The sequence below is a fragment of the Cyprinus carpio genome, chromosome A8 (assembly GCF_018340385.1).
Source record: "Cyprinus carpio isolate SPL01 chromosome A8, ASM1834038v1, whole genome shotgun sequence".
NCBI lineage: Eukaryota > Metazoa > Chordata > Actinopteri > Cypriniformes > Cyprinidae > Cyprinus > Cyprinus carpio.
The window spans coordinates 16,935,890-16,954,469 of record NC_056579.1 but is presented as its reverse complement, the minus strand read 5'-3'; the positions used below and the strand labels follow the sequence as shown (position 1 = coordinate 16,954,469).

At 37.1% G+C, this 18,580-nt stretch overlaps 1 protein-coding gene and 2 long non-coding RNA genes across 4 annotated transcripts in view; 2 read left to right on the top strand and 1 right to left on the bottom strand.

The window, feature by feature from the left end:
- Window positions 1-18,580, bottom strand: part of LOC109112920 (nuclear receptor corepressor 2) — a 133,834-nt gene that overhangs the window by 86,958 nt on the left and 28,296 nt on the right. The gene's annotated exons all lie outside the window — the stretch shown is intronic.
- Window positions 480-1,318, top strand: LOC122145936. Its single transcript, XR_006160669.1, has 3 exons — window positions 480-539; window positions 761-906; window positions 1,196-1,318. It is a non-coding gene; the product is annotated as an uncharacterized LOC122145936 (long non-coding RNA).
- On the top strand, window positions 2,546-3,231 carry LOC122145935. Its single transcript, XR_006160668.1, has 3 exons — window positions 2,546-2,597; window positions 2,840-3,045; window positions 3,132-3,231. It is a non-coding gene; the product is annotated as an uncharacterized LOC122145935 (long non-coding RNA).

Sequence of the window (18,580 nt, the reverse complement as noted above, 5' to 3'; positions counted from 1 at the left end):
TTTGTGCCTCAATCCTGAGCGAGTAATTGTAAGTTTTGAGCACAGAAAACTATATTTTGCAAGCACATTACATTATATTTTGAACAGAAATTAACAATAGCAAAAAAAAAATTCGTTTGAGCAAAGAAAAAACGATTCCGTGCTCAATAAATGTATTTGCTTGTTTGCTATTATCCATATTAACGTGCAGTAATAACCCCTCTCACGCAGTTTACTCAGGTGCTCTCTCACAAACTTATTCTCTGCGCTCCCTGTCAAGTCCTCTCTCTCTCTCTCTCTCTCTCTCTCTCTCTCTCTCAACCTCTTAATTCTGTGCGCGCTCAACTCTTGACACACGCTCTCTCAACTTCTCAACAGCGTTACAAGTGTGCCCACAAAACGAACCAATCGGAAAATTTAAGGTCAATTGTGATTGGCTGTTGGTCTCCAATCACTACGCAGCACAAAGAAGACGAAAAATGGATTTTATGGATAGATGTCCACCATCAAACATGACAGAGTCAAATGGTGAAAACATCAACAATATGCCACAACGGCAGGTGAATTAGTAATTTCTAGTTTTATGATGTTATGGTTTTCTATGCCTTTGATGAAACCTGCTATTATCCGACCGTTTCGTAAAAAATGAAGTTTGCTAGCTAGCTGAATATATAGTTATAACTTAAGGTAATAACCACCGGCTAGCGTTAATGACAGCAAGCATGGCTAACTCTTGTAGAATATTACTTGTAACTTATTTATTGTAATTTTAATGATTTAGGGTCATGGTGCAGCTGAGTCAGCAGCCAGAAATTTGGTGTCTGTGCTGCTAAACAGTATGTCCACAAACTGCCCAACACGGCCGTCAGAGACAGAGCTCCCAGTCCCTAGAAATGTGCCTGTAACAGTTCAGCAAGAAATGACAAGGTTCGTTATTCACCTACAGTACTGTAGATATGCTTATATTCAATTTTCAAATCATGACGATTTTTTTTTTTTAAGTCCACGTGTTAAATGCAATTTGGTAACGTCCAGTTGGTTTAATTACTTGGATGTCTACTGTATATTCAAAATAGGCATTATGATTCACCTTGAGACATGAACTTGATTTCTAGGCCAATTGCCTTAAATAAATATGCTATTTAGAATATTAGCTTGATTGTTATATTTACTGTATATATAATAAACTAATATAAAGCTATAATTTAATCCACAGATCTTTTCCAGGATATTTTAAATCAAACTTCAGTCCTGGTAAAAAGAGGTGTTTGACTGCCACGAAGCAACTTGTAAAGACAAGTAAAACAACTGCTCTCAATTTTTATCTTCTTCCCAAAAAATACATCCCACACACCGTTGCCAACTGAGGAGCTTGAACTACTCCAGGCGGGTATGGGAAGACAAACAGTGTCTCTTCCAGAAGATGGTGACCACACAGAGGTACATATCCCAGTCCAGCTTTTTTTGACTTGAATGAAAGATAATTATTGTAAAATATACTTAAGTCTTGTCACTGTCAAGGATTTTTTCTGTGGGTATCTTTATTTAAATTTTACTTTCTTGTTAACCAAGATTTCAAAGCACCTGGCTAACACATTTGCAAAAATGGAGGGTCTTTGTGGGGGATGGCTCTTGCATGAGGCAACAGGTCTGTAAGTCTATGATTGTTTTGTTGAATTGTCATATTTACTGTTAATCAAATGCCAATCTTTTATTTATTTTTGGTGCATGTAAACCCTTATGGTGTATTAATTACTTGCTGCAAGCATTAGAGATGACAGACGGACAAAATGTAAATTTTTTTTCTTCAACCAAAACAAATCCTTTTAAGACATTTTTTCTCTCTCTCTCTTTCTCTTAATAAAGTTGGCAGTGGTCGACGAAAGCTGACTGTCATTCCACCAGAAGCAGAGGGGTATTCTGTCAAAGCTCTGCGAGCTGCGACATCGTTTTACATCGTACCACTCCAGGAGACTTTAGACACCTCTCCTCTGCCTTCTGACTCAGAGCATTTTTCAAAAATGCCAAAGAAGACATGCCACCAGTGTAATGAGGCGATGCCTTTGCATATGCTTGCAGTACACATTAAGACATGCAAGGGAAAACTCACCACAGATGAGACTGGTGAAGAGGTGAGAGCAAGTTTGTTTGTCTAATGTAAATGAAAATAAAAATATTATGAATACTTTACTTCAAATACTGTTTTGTAAATCTGCAGTCCTCTGATGAGTTATGGGTTGTGGAGAACAAGTGCAAGGTAAGGCCATAACTAAAATCACTTTAATTGCCTTTTGCACCAGTAATCTTTGTTTCAGTTTGCTTGTAACATGGAGTGACTTTCTTTCAAATTTCAGGTGGTTTGTCCAATTTGCACCAAAGAATTCCCAGACGATGAGATCACATTCCATGCTAGCCTTTGTGGAGAGAGGTAATCTGCTTTGTTCAGCTCTCTGTATAATACGTTTTTTTTTTTTTTTCAGGTTAAAGTCTATGTATACATATACAGGTGTTTGAAACTGCATTTGTTTTCATGTACAGCTTTGAATCTATAGTGACTTCTGAAGCAATAGCAGTGGCCCAAGTACCCATGCTCAAACTCCAGTATGTAAATCACTAAGGTATGTTTTATTTAGATGCCTTTCGTGTTTTCATGTTTTTTTAGCCATCTTATCTAGACATCACATATTATCAAATTATTTAACACAGCACATGGTGCAGTAATTCATAATCACATATAATTTAATTCTTTTCCAAACACTGTTCTGCACACTGCTGGATGGAACTATGAAATGGCAATAATTTATACACATTGTTTTTTGATAATTTGGGACTATTTTATATGTTCTCTGTCCTCTTTAAGTACGGAAGATATATTGGACTTCCTTGAACATCAAGTTGACACAACTACAGAATTTAAGTTGTGTGTGGACAGAGAAGACCTTCCAGACAGGGGCATTCTGCAGTGGAAAAGAAAGAAAGCTGCATCTCCTGCCAGTACTCTGAAGGTGGTGTATATAGGAGAGGCAGGTATTGATACAGGAGCCCTTAGGAAAGAGTTTTTAACTGGTAAGTTGGTCATTTATTTGTTGTGTTCTAATATGAAAACAAAACCAATCAATCAGCTAAAACTGGGTATTGCTGTTTTGTCTAAGATATGGTTTCAGGTATTGAAAACAGATTCTTCGGAATAACAGAATAACTTCTTCGCACAACACAACCTAGTTCTGTGAGCCGTAAGAAGATCCCTGCAGCCATCAACCCGATGCATAGAGGCCATCATTCTCCACCACTGAATGCGGAGACCCATTGACACCAAATGTCCTTGAACCATTCGATAACCAGCATTTGGCATCTGACTTTTAATGGCTGAAATCATGTTGTCAAGCTCTTGGTCAGTCACTGTGCTGTATGATCCTCTTACAAATAAACCAAATTCTTGCATTCTTCTGTAAATTGTTCTCCTTGAAACACACAAGAATTTTGTGATGCAGGAGACTGGCAGATGTGTGTCCAGCAAATTCTTTAGTTTTTCTTTCTCTATTACAATTTTGGGGTGACCAGAACCTGGACCAACCTCTGTTTCCTGTTCAACAATGGGCATAGATCTGGCATTAATTTCCCTTTTGATAACATCATAGAGGTTTTGTAGTGCTTCTGTAATGTTTGATACACTGCCTATCTGCTCAGAGAACGATTCAAACAGAATAAGCTCATGGCGTGTCAGGAAACTCCAAATAATCCAAATTTAGTGGTAGTTGGTTTATGGCAGATTGCAGTTTGGTAAAAAGTCTCTCCATCAAGTGCTGTCTCAGCAAATCCTGTTAGACAGAAAGAGCTCAGATTAGCAAAGAAGAGGGATTCATAGTTAGCCATATACGTTTGAGAATAAACTACTGGTACATGACTAAGATAAGATAACGTGTGGTGGAAGATAGTAATAAATGTATCCCTTATAGCATCCTAGCCATAGCCAAATAGGAATTTGTATTTAAACTTTAGAATAAGATGTAGAACATGCTGTCTAAAAACATGTTTTTTAGATTATAACTAAAATTTCTCCGATGATAGTTTACTTTGGCTATGTATGTGTAGATTATCAGCATGGTTGTGAAGGGTAACTTTTACTTCAATACCAAATATGTAATTAAAGACAAGGGAAAAAAATGTATATTAATTTTATTTCAGTTTATTCTATAAGACAACATACCAATGTAACATTAGAAGAAAATAAAATATTTTTCATGAAGTAGACCTAAATTCATGCAGTAGCCTATAAAGCATTTTCAAATCTGGAAAACTTTAGTGAAATGTCCACCAAGTGAAAACTTTCTTTCCAATAGAGGCCACAAAAAACTATCAAGGCACTTTTAAGTTAATAATAAAAAAAAAAATTACCAAAATGTGTTTTAATCCATTAGTCTCGCTGTAGTCAGTTATTTTTGTAGATTTTTTTCAGTAAGATTCCGGGATGCTGTAGAATAGTTTCTACCAGACGGGCTTGGTTCTACTAACGATTTGATTGGAGACCAACAGCCAATCACAATTGACCTTTAATTTTCCGATTGGTTGATTTTGTGGCACACTTGTAATGCTGTTGAGAAGTTGAGCGAGCGTGTGTCAAGAGTTGAGCGCGCACAGAATTAAGAGGTTGAGAGAGAGAGAGAGAGAGAGAGAGAGGGACTTGACAGGAGCGCAGAGAATAAGTTTGTGAGAGAGCACCTGAGTAAACTGCGTGAGAGGGGTTATTACTGCACGTTAATATGGATAATAGCAAACAAGCAAATACATTTATTGAGCACGGAATCGTTTTTTCTTTGCTCAAACGAATTTTTTTTTTTTGCGATTGTTAATTTCTGTTCAAAATATAATGTAATGTGCTTGCAAAATATAGTTCTCTGTGCTCAAAACTTACAATTACTCGCTCAGGATTGAGGCACAAATATAACGCCATAAATCTCCAATATGTTTATATTTAAATATTAAAGTAGAAATATTATTTTGTATTTTTAGTTTTTTTTTTTTAATATTTTACATTATAGTAATGTAGTACCAACTGAATCTCATGTATAATTTACATCATCAGTTGAGAGATTTTTTTTCCTTGAGAAAATCTGGCATGTACTGTATCTAATATATATCCAAAATAATCGTTATTGAATCGAATCGGTAATTAAATCGAATTGCAAGCTTGTGAATGAGAATCAAATCGAATTGTGAAATTTGTGTCAAAACCCAGCTCTAGTGTATGCCATGCCTCATCTTATTCGTTTTTGTTAATAAACGTTTAGAAAGCTAGTCTGTCATTGTATCTTACCGTTTTATTGTGGTTGTGCTTTTTAATTAAGAATAACAATGAATCCATCTTTTGTTTTAGTCTAAAAAAGTGAAAGGTGAAAGGTAGCAAAATGTATAGGTATCTGTGTAGTTTGTTTATTTGTTTTGCTTATAGTTGTTTATAAGAATGTATTTCTTTAGCTACAATTCGGAAAGCACATACAGTCCTAAATGATCCAGATCACCCACTCCATCAGTATTTTATTCTCCTTCCATCTGGCTTTAGGTATAGATCACCTATATGTAGAAAGTTTAGAAAGAGTTTTGTTCCTACAGCTATACGTGTTTTAAACACATAGGAAATCAACCATCATCTTATGCATTTGTTTTGTTGTGATGTGCTGTGACGTGATGTGACTGGTTTTAATTGTATTGTGATAAGCTGTCTTGCTGTTGTATATGGACCATCTGTGGAAATTAATTTCCTCTCTGAGGACAAATAAATTAGCTACCTATAATTCGGCTATTTTTATCAAATTGCCCAGCTATTTCACTTCAGCACTGCATTTCTCACACGCATGGAAATGAGGATTAGAACCTGTAGCCAGTGAAGGCGCCTGCAATCACAAACACAGACGTAAATGGTATGCTGATATAAGGTATTTAAAGTCCCTTTAAAGGCAATTTAAAAAAAAATGTCTAAACACATTATAAATGTTAGAAATGTATTGCTAAAACATATTACAAAGACTGTGAACTGTAAAACACTGAATTGTGGAGTTAGACCTTTAAACAGTTTCTCACCATTGCTGTGATCCGGATTTTTTGGGCGGGGCTAAAACGGGGGATTAATGACGCACTGCGTCCCCCTGAGCTCCTGGCCCGCCCCTAACAATATAAATAGAGCACATTCGCATCAGTTCGCCACTCAACCGCGAGTTACTGTCATACTGTTACTTACTCTGGAGGCTCAAACATATATGGTTTTGTACAACCAATTAAGCTGTTAGAAGCATCCATTCCGGCTGTAGCGGTGACAGTTGAGTGTGGCGACTGCAGCTTTCCCGCGAGTGGCCTTGGTTACAGCGCAGCCAGCAGACACGCCCCCAGCGTTTGAGAGCTGAGACTACTGCTCATTTTTTTGAGATTTTGATAGCTTATTTTATATACTTACCGGCTTTTTTTATCATTCAAATTTTGCTGGGTGGCTAATAACACATTTTACTGTGGTATGACAAACTCAGAACACATACTTAAATTTGACTTTACAGGGACTTTAATTGCACTTTAACAAGTAATCTGAAGTGAATGGCCTATATATGAGCAATATTTTAACTGCGCCCTCACTAACTGAGTTTAATGCCACAGTTATGTTAGATCACATCTCATTCTTGTTTCTGTAGCGGTGAGTCGGCTTCGTCATGGGGCTCGCGGTCCAGAGTGCTGTATGACTGATGCATCCATTCAATTTAACTTTACTCCAAATATATGTTACCTGTTTTAAATACTTTTATAATCAACGTGTTTGGTTAATTGTTAGACTGTGTTAAACTGTTAGTCTTTAAAATAAATCTACCTTTTATTTTCACTTTTGACTGATTTTGCAGATCTAATAAATTCCGTGCTCTGATGCGACAAACTTGTCACAGGACGTGCAGTCCTAATAGTGATGTATGACTGTTGTTTCAGAATATATATATGAACTAGCGGTTTTAAATGTTTTTATATTTAACATGTTAGTTTATCAGTATGTTTGAAAGTATATTATTTAGATTAGTGGTGCTTCCACATGTAGGGCTGTCAAGATTATGAAATTTGGCTGATGATTAATTGTCAAAAAAATTGTCACAGTTATTGCGATTAATTGTCTGTTTTAGGTTATGCCGATCATCACGATTAACTGTCTGTTTTTTTATGGCTTTCATTATATAATTGTGATTACTTTAAGGGTTCAGTAAATAATTATGATGTTATCTTTTTATCTTTGAGTTATTATTTTGCAGTGTAAGATTACATAGAGTAAAATTCTAATTAAATTCTAAGAACCGGCCAATACCAATTCAACACCAGCACTATTCTTTTTCTACACCACTACAGAATATCAATACTGTGTGTGTGTAACTAATGGTCACTCTTTATTAAATACTTTGTTAAACAATACACTAAATACTCACTTCCTCATTACAGAGAAAAAGTATATATTAATTTTGATTTATAATATATGTGATTTGAATTTATGATTGTTTAATGTATAATTTAGAAGCAAATATTGAAAAAAAAAGTCTTTGGTGCACATTATACGATTTAAACATGTTTATTGTGTTAACTATTTGTACAAAATACATTCATGAAAATAAGATAGAAATCATGAGAAAAAGAGGGTTTTATTATTATTTTTTTGTGTGAAAATTTTTTATTGTGTGAAGCTTTTAAAAGAGTGTGGCAAAGATCTTTTGTACATTCAGGGTGCAGAATGGTGCACTTGAAGCAATATGGGATTGCATCGCTTATGCACATCTAGGGTGCAGAATGATGTGCTTGAAGCAACATTAGTCACAGCGCACTGCACTCCACACAGTACAAAAAAAAAAGAGAAGATAAATGACAAGATGTCATTTTATGTGAATCCCCAGACCTTTATCTACACATCAAGTATTTTAATAGGAATATATCATCTTGGAGAGAGAGTTTTACCGGTGCTCTTCTGTTTCTTCTGGTGTATGACTCCCCCTTGTGACGTATAGAAAGCACAATAATCACGGTTGTTGGTTAGATCAAATAATTGCGATTAGACGGTTATTCAATTATCGCTACAGGCACACGGTTTAAAATAGCCTATGACAAGTACAGAGAGACTCTCTCTTGACCCCACCCACCCATCCACGATAATATCATGTATCGAACAGTCAGAGGTCAAGGAGCTCATCAACACTATTTTGACCACACCATGAACTGGAGACAAAAAAAGCAAAGCACCAGGTGTTTAGAGCACCAACCCAGAACAGATCAATCCCAAACACACCAGGCAATGCTTAATACAATGGCATGCCTAGAATCATATATGATGCTGTCACTCATATCTGAAACAAATCTTGGTGGCCAGTTGGATATGCAAGAACCTTGTCAAAGTTTTGCAAAAACATCACAAGCAAGTAGGATCTACAGAGTTTGCATAATGTTACATCAGCAGCCTTTCAAGAGTCATCATAAGCATTTCCCACAGGGTTGCTTTGTAACAGGAAGCCAAGTATTGTGACTTATGTTCAGATATGGGCCTACTTGTTTACCCCATGATTTACTCACCCTCAAGCCATCTTAAGTGTATATGACTTTCTTCTTTCAGACAAATACAATTGGAGTTATTTTAAAAAATGTCTTGGCTCTTCAAAGCTTTATAATGGCCGTGAATCGTGGTCGAGTTTTTGTAGCCCAAAAAAGTGCATCCATCCATCACAAAAAGTACTCCACACGGCTCCAGGGGGGTTAATAAAAGACCGTCTGAAGCAAAGCAATGCATTTGAAAATATCTGTATTTAAAACTTTGCAACCTGTAATCTCTAGCTTCTGCTAACTGTCATATGTGCGTTCATGAGAGAGTGATGTTCCAACAGACGATGTAGGACGTAGGCACCTGCTCCCGCAGAAATATGTCATCTCGTCCCGCTCCCACCCGCAGAAGCCCACATAAAAGTAGCATTTTTCAATACATCCATGACATTTACATGAAATAGTAAGTTCTGTCTCGCCTAGCCAGTTAAAATGTTTGTTATTAAAGCTTCAACATTCACAAAATACTGTTATTTTTAACAGAAAAGCAAGAATAGGCTGCTGCGTGCATGGTTTGGCATGACAGAATGTGAGCAAAGAGTGCTCCCTTTTTAAATCACTAAAAAGCTGACATCACAGTTCATCGCAATCAAAAAAGCTGTTATAACACAATGAATAAATGCACAATGAATCTTTCTTAATTTTTTACACTATAATGAAAGGATTCGTAAGCACGCAAATTTCAGCATTGCACAAGAGCTGTGAGTGGATTCTAACTTAAACACCTCTGAATGGCAATAGCGTTCCAGAAATCAACAGATATGTCTATGACTGGCTGCATTGCTCAACGCTGCAAACATGTTTTTTTTCTGGTTGCTTTTGTGCAATAAATTAATAATTTATTTGTTTTTAGATATTTCATGTTTAGATATTTATATTTTACGGGAGTCCCTCAAATCATTTTATTCTCCCGCATCCCGTACACACACACACACACACACACAAGTATCTACCCACCCGCACATCAATGCTGTGGTGTCGGGTCCCACTGGCGTGCAGGTCTCTACTAGAAAGAGCCAGGACATTTTTTTTTTTTTAACCTAACTCCAATTGCATTCGTCTGAAAGAAGAAAGTCATATACACCTAGGTAAATAGGTGAGTAAATTAGGACTGTGCAATTAATCGCATGCAATTGTCATGTGCATCTCGTCAGTAAAGCCAGTTCCGTGATTAGTAGTAAATCTCTATCACCTGCTTTCAGATGGAGCAGCATTTACTACACAGAGCCTTAGGCGATTCGATCTGCGATAATGAATGCGATATTGCCTAGTTGTCAGTGAGAGTGAACAAGCGTCACCTACCGGTTTCTGTGTGCGTCTATAGCTGAAACTTGGCAGCCACAAACATGCCATGGAAGTAGAGTACAGAGAAAGAACATCACCCATATTATTTTTTTTTTTCTATTTTGTTTTCACTGTACAACAGAACGAGCACCAGGAGAGCCAGCTGACAATGCTGACTGTCCTCCATGTGTTTTTCTTCTCAAGTCACGTTCGACATGTGCGTCCAGTCGAAACCAGGGATGTGCGCGATGACTAATTTGACTGTCGTTTAAACGGAAGTTTTGTATCCGACTATTCAACTAGTCAAAAAGCAAGAAACCCCCAAAAGATGGTAAGAAAAAAAATGTATATGATAGCCTACATTTGAAATACTTAATCTATGAATCACACTGACAAATCCCTCAATGAATTCCGCTTAAAATAGGTAACAATTATGCCGTACTCTTGCCTCGCGTTATCATCACTTAATTTTAGGCGGTCGCCTAAAAAAATTAGAAGAGAACACACTCAACGTCAGCCAATGCTTCTTTATTAAAATCAGCTGGGGAAATGCAGAACAATGAAAAATCAATCAATAGCCTGACAGAATTCTTCATCTTCATATAAAGTTAGTCAACATATTAAAACACAAGACAAAAACAATAGGGAATTTTTTTTTTAAGGAATAGCATTAAAATGGCTTCTAAAAACATACTTCGTCATGTAGGCTATATCATCTAAAAACAAAATGAACAAAAAGAAAGACAGGACCTGAGGCGATTAGGGTTTCCATCCAAAGTTGAGAATTTAACATGCACAAAATTGGAATATTACATAAATCATTTGCGAACAAGCACTGTTTCCATCCAACGCATCGAAGTCACTTCCTGTTAAACTGGCACTAAATATCAGTAAAAAAAAAAATAGGAGAACTGAATATAATAATTTTCATATATGATAAATTACTTGCACCTCAGAGCGAGCAGACAAAACACAATAAATGATGTCACTGCTTTCGGAGGCGGATGCATGCTGCCGTTTGGGAACGCAGTCGTGTAAGACATTACACAGAAATACTTAGATGACAGACTTTGCTCAGGCATTTCAGAAAGACCATAACAACATTTCAGACGCTGTGGAACGAGATCATGCAGTCTGCTGCTAGTCAAGTTATCCCGCCTCATAGCGCAAAGTCAAATATTTTTTTATATGAGCTTAGAGTTATTTATTCGCACAAGTCAAAAACCACCTCAAGTGAGCGTAAAAACTTTTTACTTCAAAATGCACATTAAAACAGGGTGATGGAAACATATTCCTGCACTTGAAAAAACGTGCTCTGCAGGAACTGAAGTCACGCAAGCAGAGATAACGAAAAGTAAGCCAACAGAATTTTGGAAAGCGCCTGGATATCACGCAGCACCACCGAAGTGGGTCTTCAAGTAATAGACGGCACGGACGGGATTGCAGCGACGGCAGGCTGTAGTGATTGACATTAGCTGGCTTTGGCTAGTCTTTAAGCTAACGCCTACATGCCTGTATTGAATATTATTACGCATCGCTCCAGTAGAGTTATTGTAAGCCAATTTGACATTACACAGCTTACACAAAACTTTTCTGTTTCCTTCCGATTCAAAATAATCCCACACCTTGCTCGTCTTTCGCGTGGTCACTTTTGAGCTCGCCCAGCTGACACGAAGAAAACTCATGCGAGGCATGAGGTAAAAATGTAGTTTACATCCGGAAAAACTTTTTAAAATAATGTATTATTTTTCAAATGTTTTATTTTAACTAATAATTAAATAGTACCATAAAATGATGGTAATTTGAATTTTTTTTTTCTGTTGTGTAATCGACTATTGTTTTCAGTGTCGACTAGTAGGAGCTGTACCGTTTAGTCGACTAGTCAACTAGACCCGCACATCCCTAATGGAAACCCTTTCAAACTATCAGGCAGTTCTAGTTAAAAATGAAAGAATAGCCCTTTACACTCTGTGGCTTCAGATAAACGGGAAGCCACACTAACAAACACAAATGCACACAGACACGCTTCTCTGAAAGTGCTTTTTCCCAGTGGCTGCTGTGTGTCATTATCCCTCCTGTTCAATACAGACAAACCTCTGCCATCTCAAGGGGCCACACAGCTTCTCTCTCAGAAACACAAATTTCCATGTGAGAGAAGTCTGTCTCTATAGATGAACACTGATTGTTGTCAAATACTTTGACATTAAAACTAGGGGTACAAAATAAATATCGGCCGATAATTAATGCGCATCACGCCAGTAAAGCCAGTCATTATCAGCATGGATTTGCGCAGCTTGTCAGTTAACAATGGCTCTGTGTAGTAACAGCTGCTCTATGTGAAATCACTCATCTGATGGAATTTACTGCTGATTAGAGAACCAGAATTACTGACGAGATGCGCATTAATTATCAGCCGATATTTATCGTGCACCCCTAATTAAAACAAGGAGTCAAGTCCTCTTCTACTACACAAAGAGTCCGCCTTCCTTTCTGTCTGTCACTGAATGATTTACATGGAAATAGCAGAGTGTTTTACTGTGCTGGGTATATGTGTGCTAGGGGAGGAGACTCAACAGTCCAGGACTGTATGGAGCTCTGAGGAGGAACAGAAAGCTTTTGTCATCGTGAAGGTACTTTGTAGACTCACACATTCACATGAACACACACGCAGGATCAAATCAATCACACATTACTCACAGAAAACACATGTCTGATGTGTGTTCCTTGTTTTTGCTGTAAGACTACTCCAAGGAAAACTTTTCAACTTAATGTTTATGCTCTGCATTGGTTATAATGATAATGATGATTACCATAGTGCATACAAAAAAAAAACACAACTACAATGTAAATCATTTTTGTTTTCACAGAAAATCACTGTATTCTTAATAGTTCCCTACTGTACAATTTGTATACAGTATGTTACTGAAATTTGTGGGTATTCACCGTATTACTGTATTATTCTCAGCAGTTTCCTACTGTATACGCTGTATGCAGTATGTTACTGTAGATTTTCAATGCATTCTGGGAAAATAAGCCTACTGTAAATCTAAATACAGTAGTACTCCTCCTCGCACAATGGCTCTGTGACAGACTCATCGTGAAGATGAAAGCCCACAAGAAAGTAGGCTATAGTAAGTTAACTTTAATTTTTGACCTTTTAATCACTTTATATGTTTTATTCTGGTGTTATTTGCAAAATAAAGAGCATCTGAGTGAGAGCTCAATTTCTGAGTAAACTGCGTTAACTGGCCTTTTCCTCCCACAGAGGCACTGGCAGACTGGTTGAGAGACATGTTGTGAAGACAAAAGTCCTAAGAGTATGTTAAATCAGTGGGTATATGCAGGGTGCGATTTGTGAATAAAGCAGAGGGGGGATGATTTCAAAAACTTTTTTCTCTCTCCATAGATGGCGGTTGACCCAACTCCAGAGTAAAGCTTTAACAGTGTTTCCCATTCATTAACTAGACTGTGGCGGCCTGCCACTAATCTAATCTAATCTAATCTAATCTAATCTAATAGTCTAATCTGTCCCGCCATGGTTTCATAATAAACTGGATATATTTATAGTATACTTATAAAAGTTCTTTAAAGTTGTGTTTCACGCCATTGCTTTGGCAAGTAACAGTCAAACGAATTAAAACTGAAAGCTTAATATGACTCAAGTCTGTTGCTGCTTGTTTCAAAGTGAAGTGCGCACATTGCGCATCACACACGATCAGCTTGTGATCCGGTGTTTTCCGCATATCAGAGCGGCTCCATTTACAGTGACTGCAGTGAACTCCATTATTGAATGTGCTCAGTTTAGTGCGTTTGGGAATGCAACGGCCAACAGTTATGCAAAATTTGCACATTTGCATAATTTTCAACATTTCAATTGGCAAATGTTTACTAATTTAATGAAATACTGTAATGTTAGTAAACCTGTTTTCACAGAAGCTGGAGTTTTCCGCCAAAATAAAAGCTCAAGGGTTTATCTCTTGCAAGCATGGCCTAAAATTAACAGTTGCACAGAGAAAATACTGTACAGGCACAGCAAGCTCACTGTTCGGAAGAAAAATATAAATATTGGGGTGGGGGTTTATATGAATGTATTTCTGAAGGGAAGTGACTTCTCAAAAGTTTCGATGCCATTTTTTCCCCTCTTCTAACTGCCATAAGCGCCACCTGTTGTCAGAGAGTGAATTTGCGTTCTCATTCAGCCTGTTTCTGTTTCAGGCAGGTTTTATCTTTGTCTGTATCGTGATTAAAATGCAGTGGTTTGTTCTAATTTCAGATGGCTTTTTTTATTAAATATGTTTAGTTGTTGTAGTAGTTGCAAAAACAGTTTCATGGCAAGGAAAAATATTTATGGCCGGTAAATTTTCTCAAGTCTTTATAGTTGAATTGCTGCTATTTAAAAGTGAAAAAATGTGCATACTGCTTTTACAAGGTATTTAAAAGCAAAAGACAGTGTGGGGGAGGGGGCATTCCCCCTCCCCCACACTGATACCAGTATCATCGATGTTATATATATATATATGAGAGTATAATGCAGTACTTTATTTTTACAGTATGCTTAAAATGACTAGTTTTACAGTTGATTTTAGTGTGGTAAGAAATATAGCAACTACTGGATAATTGTTGCCAGTAAGTTACTGTTAATTTGACAATCAACATTTTACAGAGTACCGTTCAAAAGTTTGGGGTTAACATAATTTTTTTAATGTTTTTAAATTAAGTCTCCAAGGCTGCATTTATTTGATAAACTACAGTAAAACAGTAATATTGAAAAATATTATAATTTCAAATAAAATTTCAATTAAAATGTATTTTCAAATATAATTTATTGCCGTAATGCCAAAGCTGTCAGTTGTTATTACTTCAGTGTCACATGTTTCTTTAGAAATCATTTTAATAAGCTGATTTGCTCAATAAACATTTCATATTGCTGTCAATGTTGAAAGCAGTTGTGCTGCATAATATATCTTTTTTATGTGGAAACTGTAACACAATCAAGATTCTTTGATGAACAGACAGTTCAAAGATCAGCATTTATTTGAAACCGAAATCCTTGGTAAAATTATAAATGTCTTTACTGTCACTTTTGGTCAATTTAGAACTGTGAAGCTCATTTCAGAAAGCAAAGCGTTTATACACAGTGAAGAGAGAGCGTGTGCAAAGGGGGTGCCAGGTTGACAGAGATAAGCAACACACTTAGCAAATATTTCCGTATTGCACAAGTCGGAAGCTCTGTTTTGGGGATTACGTCTCTTTATATCAGGCAATCAGTTGTGTTCAACTGTGGCCAGATTAAACCTTGTAGTTTATATATTATGCTCTATCATAATTTTTTAGAAACCTCACACTCTACTCAATTTTAAACATGTTCATGTATTCAAATTAAGCGCGGTCCACTGCTGCACACGTGTCACAATATCAATACAGGGCCAGCTGTATCAGTACTCGTATCATCAAATATCTGTGACGATATATCATCGTATCGATGTCGTATCGAACACAGCACTATAGTTTACAGTTACTCTCTCTTCATGACATCCTTGCACACCAAAGTATTTAGCTGGCCACTGACTATAGGGGTGATACGATTCATCGATATGGATCGATACATCGATACAATGTCTGATGATACGATGCATCGATGCCACACGTAAAATATCGATATCTGTAGTATAAATATAAAGTATAAGCACCTTTTTTTGCACTGTCCACATTTTCACATAATGCCCGTCTATGCATTATCGCCAACGCGTGCATTCTCACTCAAACTCACGTATCAGGACTCAATATAAGGACTGCCCCTGCCCGAAGGCACAAGGTGAAGCATAAAAGACGCTCGGGATTGATGGTGGAGCAGTCACTGTGTGTGAAGTTTTCAGCGCACACATCTGAAGCGCAAGCTAGCACACAGTCGGCCGCGTCTAGACCGCGTGAATACCAAATCTTCCGCTTTTTGTGCATGGATGAATTAATACAGACAAAATTCAATCTAAATGCGCGTTTTGGCGAATGTCCTAGTAAACACAGTCGGTTAGACATATCTTGACGTAAACAGTTGAGAAAGAAAAGGCATATCAGTATATTAAATCCGTGCTTCGTTCTTAAAGTGAAAGCAAACTAATAATAAATAATGCTGTCAAAGAAAAATACAAGCGCTCACTGCTCCATAATCATTGCAACATCAAAAATGATTAAACTATATTTAATTTATACAGTGAAGACTGTGCAGTTATTTTACATGTGATTAGCCTTACATTTCTGTAGCACACCTGGAAATTTATTTTAGACTGAGCTGTAAAACCTGAAAAGCACTGTTTATTGAACTTATGTCTTTGTTGTATTGTATTTATTTTCTGCTATTGCTTGTAATTTGGTTATCTGTAGAAAAGATTTTTAGCACTGAGCCCATAGTTGCAGCCAGAATTGTTTTTCCTATTGTTTATTTTCTTTATTATTTAAAAAAAATGTGTAGGCCAATTTTATTTTTTTTATTTTTTTTTGTGAATGTCCCAACTGAAGTAGAGAATGTAAAAATTTCAGATAAATGTTCTTGTTACATATTTTGGTTGCATTTGTGATTTATTAAAAATGAAGATGGTTGTTTAAAATAGATATATAATATCAAAATATCGATCGATATACTCTTGTATCGGATCGAATCGTAATCGTATCGTAGAATTTTTTGAGGTACCGAAAAATATTGTAACGCTGGGTATGAGAATCGATATCGTATCGTGACGAACCATCCGATTTACACCCCTAACTGACTACATGAAATGCAAACTCTCATACATAAGAAAGAACCTTCAATAAAAGCAGGTGGTTATTACAATTACAGTTAACCTTTGCATTAAGGATTTGATCACATTCCCATTGACAGGCTTCACAGACCAGCCTCCTAAAGATGAGTTCCGGAGAATGAAGATTTATTTAAAAAGGAAGACATTGGGTGTGAAGCACACGTGTCCGATTTGGCTGATCTACTGGCACAGTATGAACTGTGGAAATCTGGAAACAAACTTACCACTGTTTTCTGGCATCATCAAGCTTTGTGAATGAAAAACTACAACTGCTATGACAGACAGAGAAAGAGAGACTGGGAGAGAAACTGAAAGATTAGAAAAGAGGTAAGTGAGAAAAGAGAGTAGGAACACTGAAAGATTTGGAGAATATAATGAGAAGGAAAAGAGGAGATATCTCTCTATAACAGAGAGAGAGAGAGAGGGAGAGAGACTAGGCCCTCAGACAGAAGGGGAAACACATGCCCTGGCACAGATACAGACACCCACAGGCAAGCTCATGGCTGCCTGCCAACAGCATGAATGAACTCACTTACCCCTCACTCTCTCTCTTTTCGCTCGTTCTCCCTCTTTTAATCACAGCGCTCACTCATTCCCAACTCTTTCTTCTCCCTTTCTAGGAGTGGCTGGCTTTTGTATGATGTCTCTCTCCCTTTCTTTCTCTTCACCTCGCTCTTGCGTTACATCTCTCTTCCTACCTTTTTCCACCTCTTGTTCTGCTGATAAACACACGGGAAGCTTGAAAGAACTGGAAAAAAAATGCTAACTGCCTTGCCATTAACCACTGTGTATTTCTATCTCACACACATTTTAGGTTTTGACATCTTTTATTGACTCTTACAAAAGCTGAGCCCAGTTCTTCTGTCTGTCATGATGAATGTAACAAATGAGAGGGCTGGCAGTTCACATTAGTGCTGGAAGAAAGGCATTAGCTGATGAGCCAAGATCAGGTCCCTCCTGCTGGCCCAGTAATGTCAGAGACAGCATGAGGTGGGGCGGCCGAGCTCGCGTTCCCATCCATCTGCATCACCACTGTCTACGCCACAACATCTCCCATAATCCCACAGCACAAAATGCCACTTCAATCAGAGCTGTCATTATCACCTCTAATTTCCCACCTTTGGCATTTAAGCCGAATGTTCAGTCTGAGTTTTATTTTGAATCTGACACTCTCTGTGATGCATGGTGTGTATTAATCAGTGCACCACATTTTGTCTGTAGAAATGTTGTCAATATAATTTCTTTCCTCTGAAGACAGGCTGTATATCATCCTCTGGTGGAAAAGGAATGTCTTGAGGCAGGAATATATACTGAGATGGACAGCTCTTCCTTCTCATTCGGTCAGTAGGGATTTTTCTTATTCAGCCTTTCTGCCAAATGAACCTGAATAATGGCTGATAAAACTCAGATACTAGACTCAAAACTAGATCACCGATTGTATATTTATGAAGCTGTCTAAATTAGGGATGTGCGCAACAACTAATTTGACGTTTAAACTGAAGTTTTGTATCCGACTAGTCTAAAAGCAAGAAACCCCAATAAGATGGTAAAAAAAAAAAAAAAAAAAAACTTGTGCGTGTATATAATAGCCTGCATTTGAAATACTCAATGAATTCCGCTCAAAACAGGTCACAATTATCCCGTACTCTTGCCTCGCGTTTCATTTTAGGCGGTCATTAAAAAAAAAAAAAATAATAGAAGAGAAGAGAAGAGAACACACTCAACGTCAGCCAATGCTTATTTATTAAAATCAGCTGGGGAAATGCAAAACAATGAAAAATCAATCAATAGCCTGACAGAATTCTTCATATAACGTCAGCCAACATATTAAAACACAAGACAAAAACAATAGGGAATTTTATCATGGAATAGCATTAAAACGGCTTTTAAAAACACACTTCGTCATGTACGCTATATCA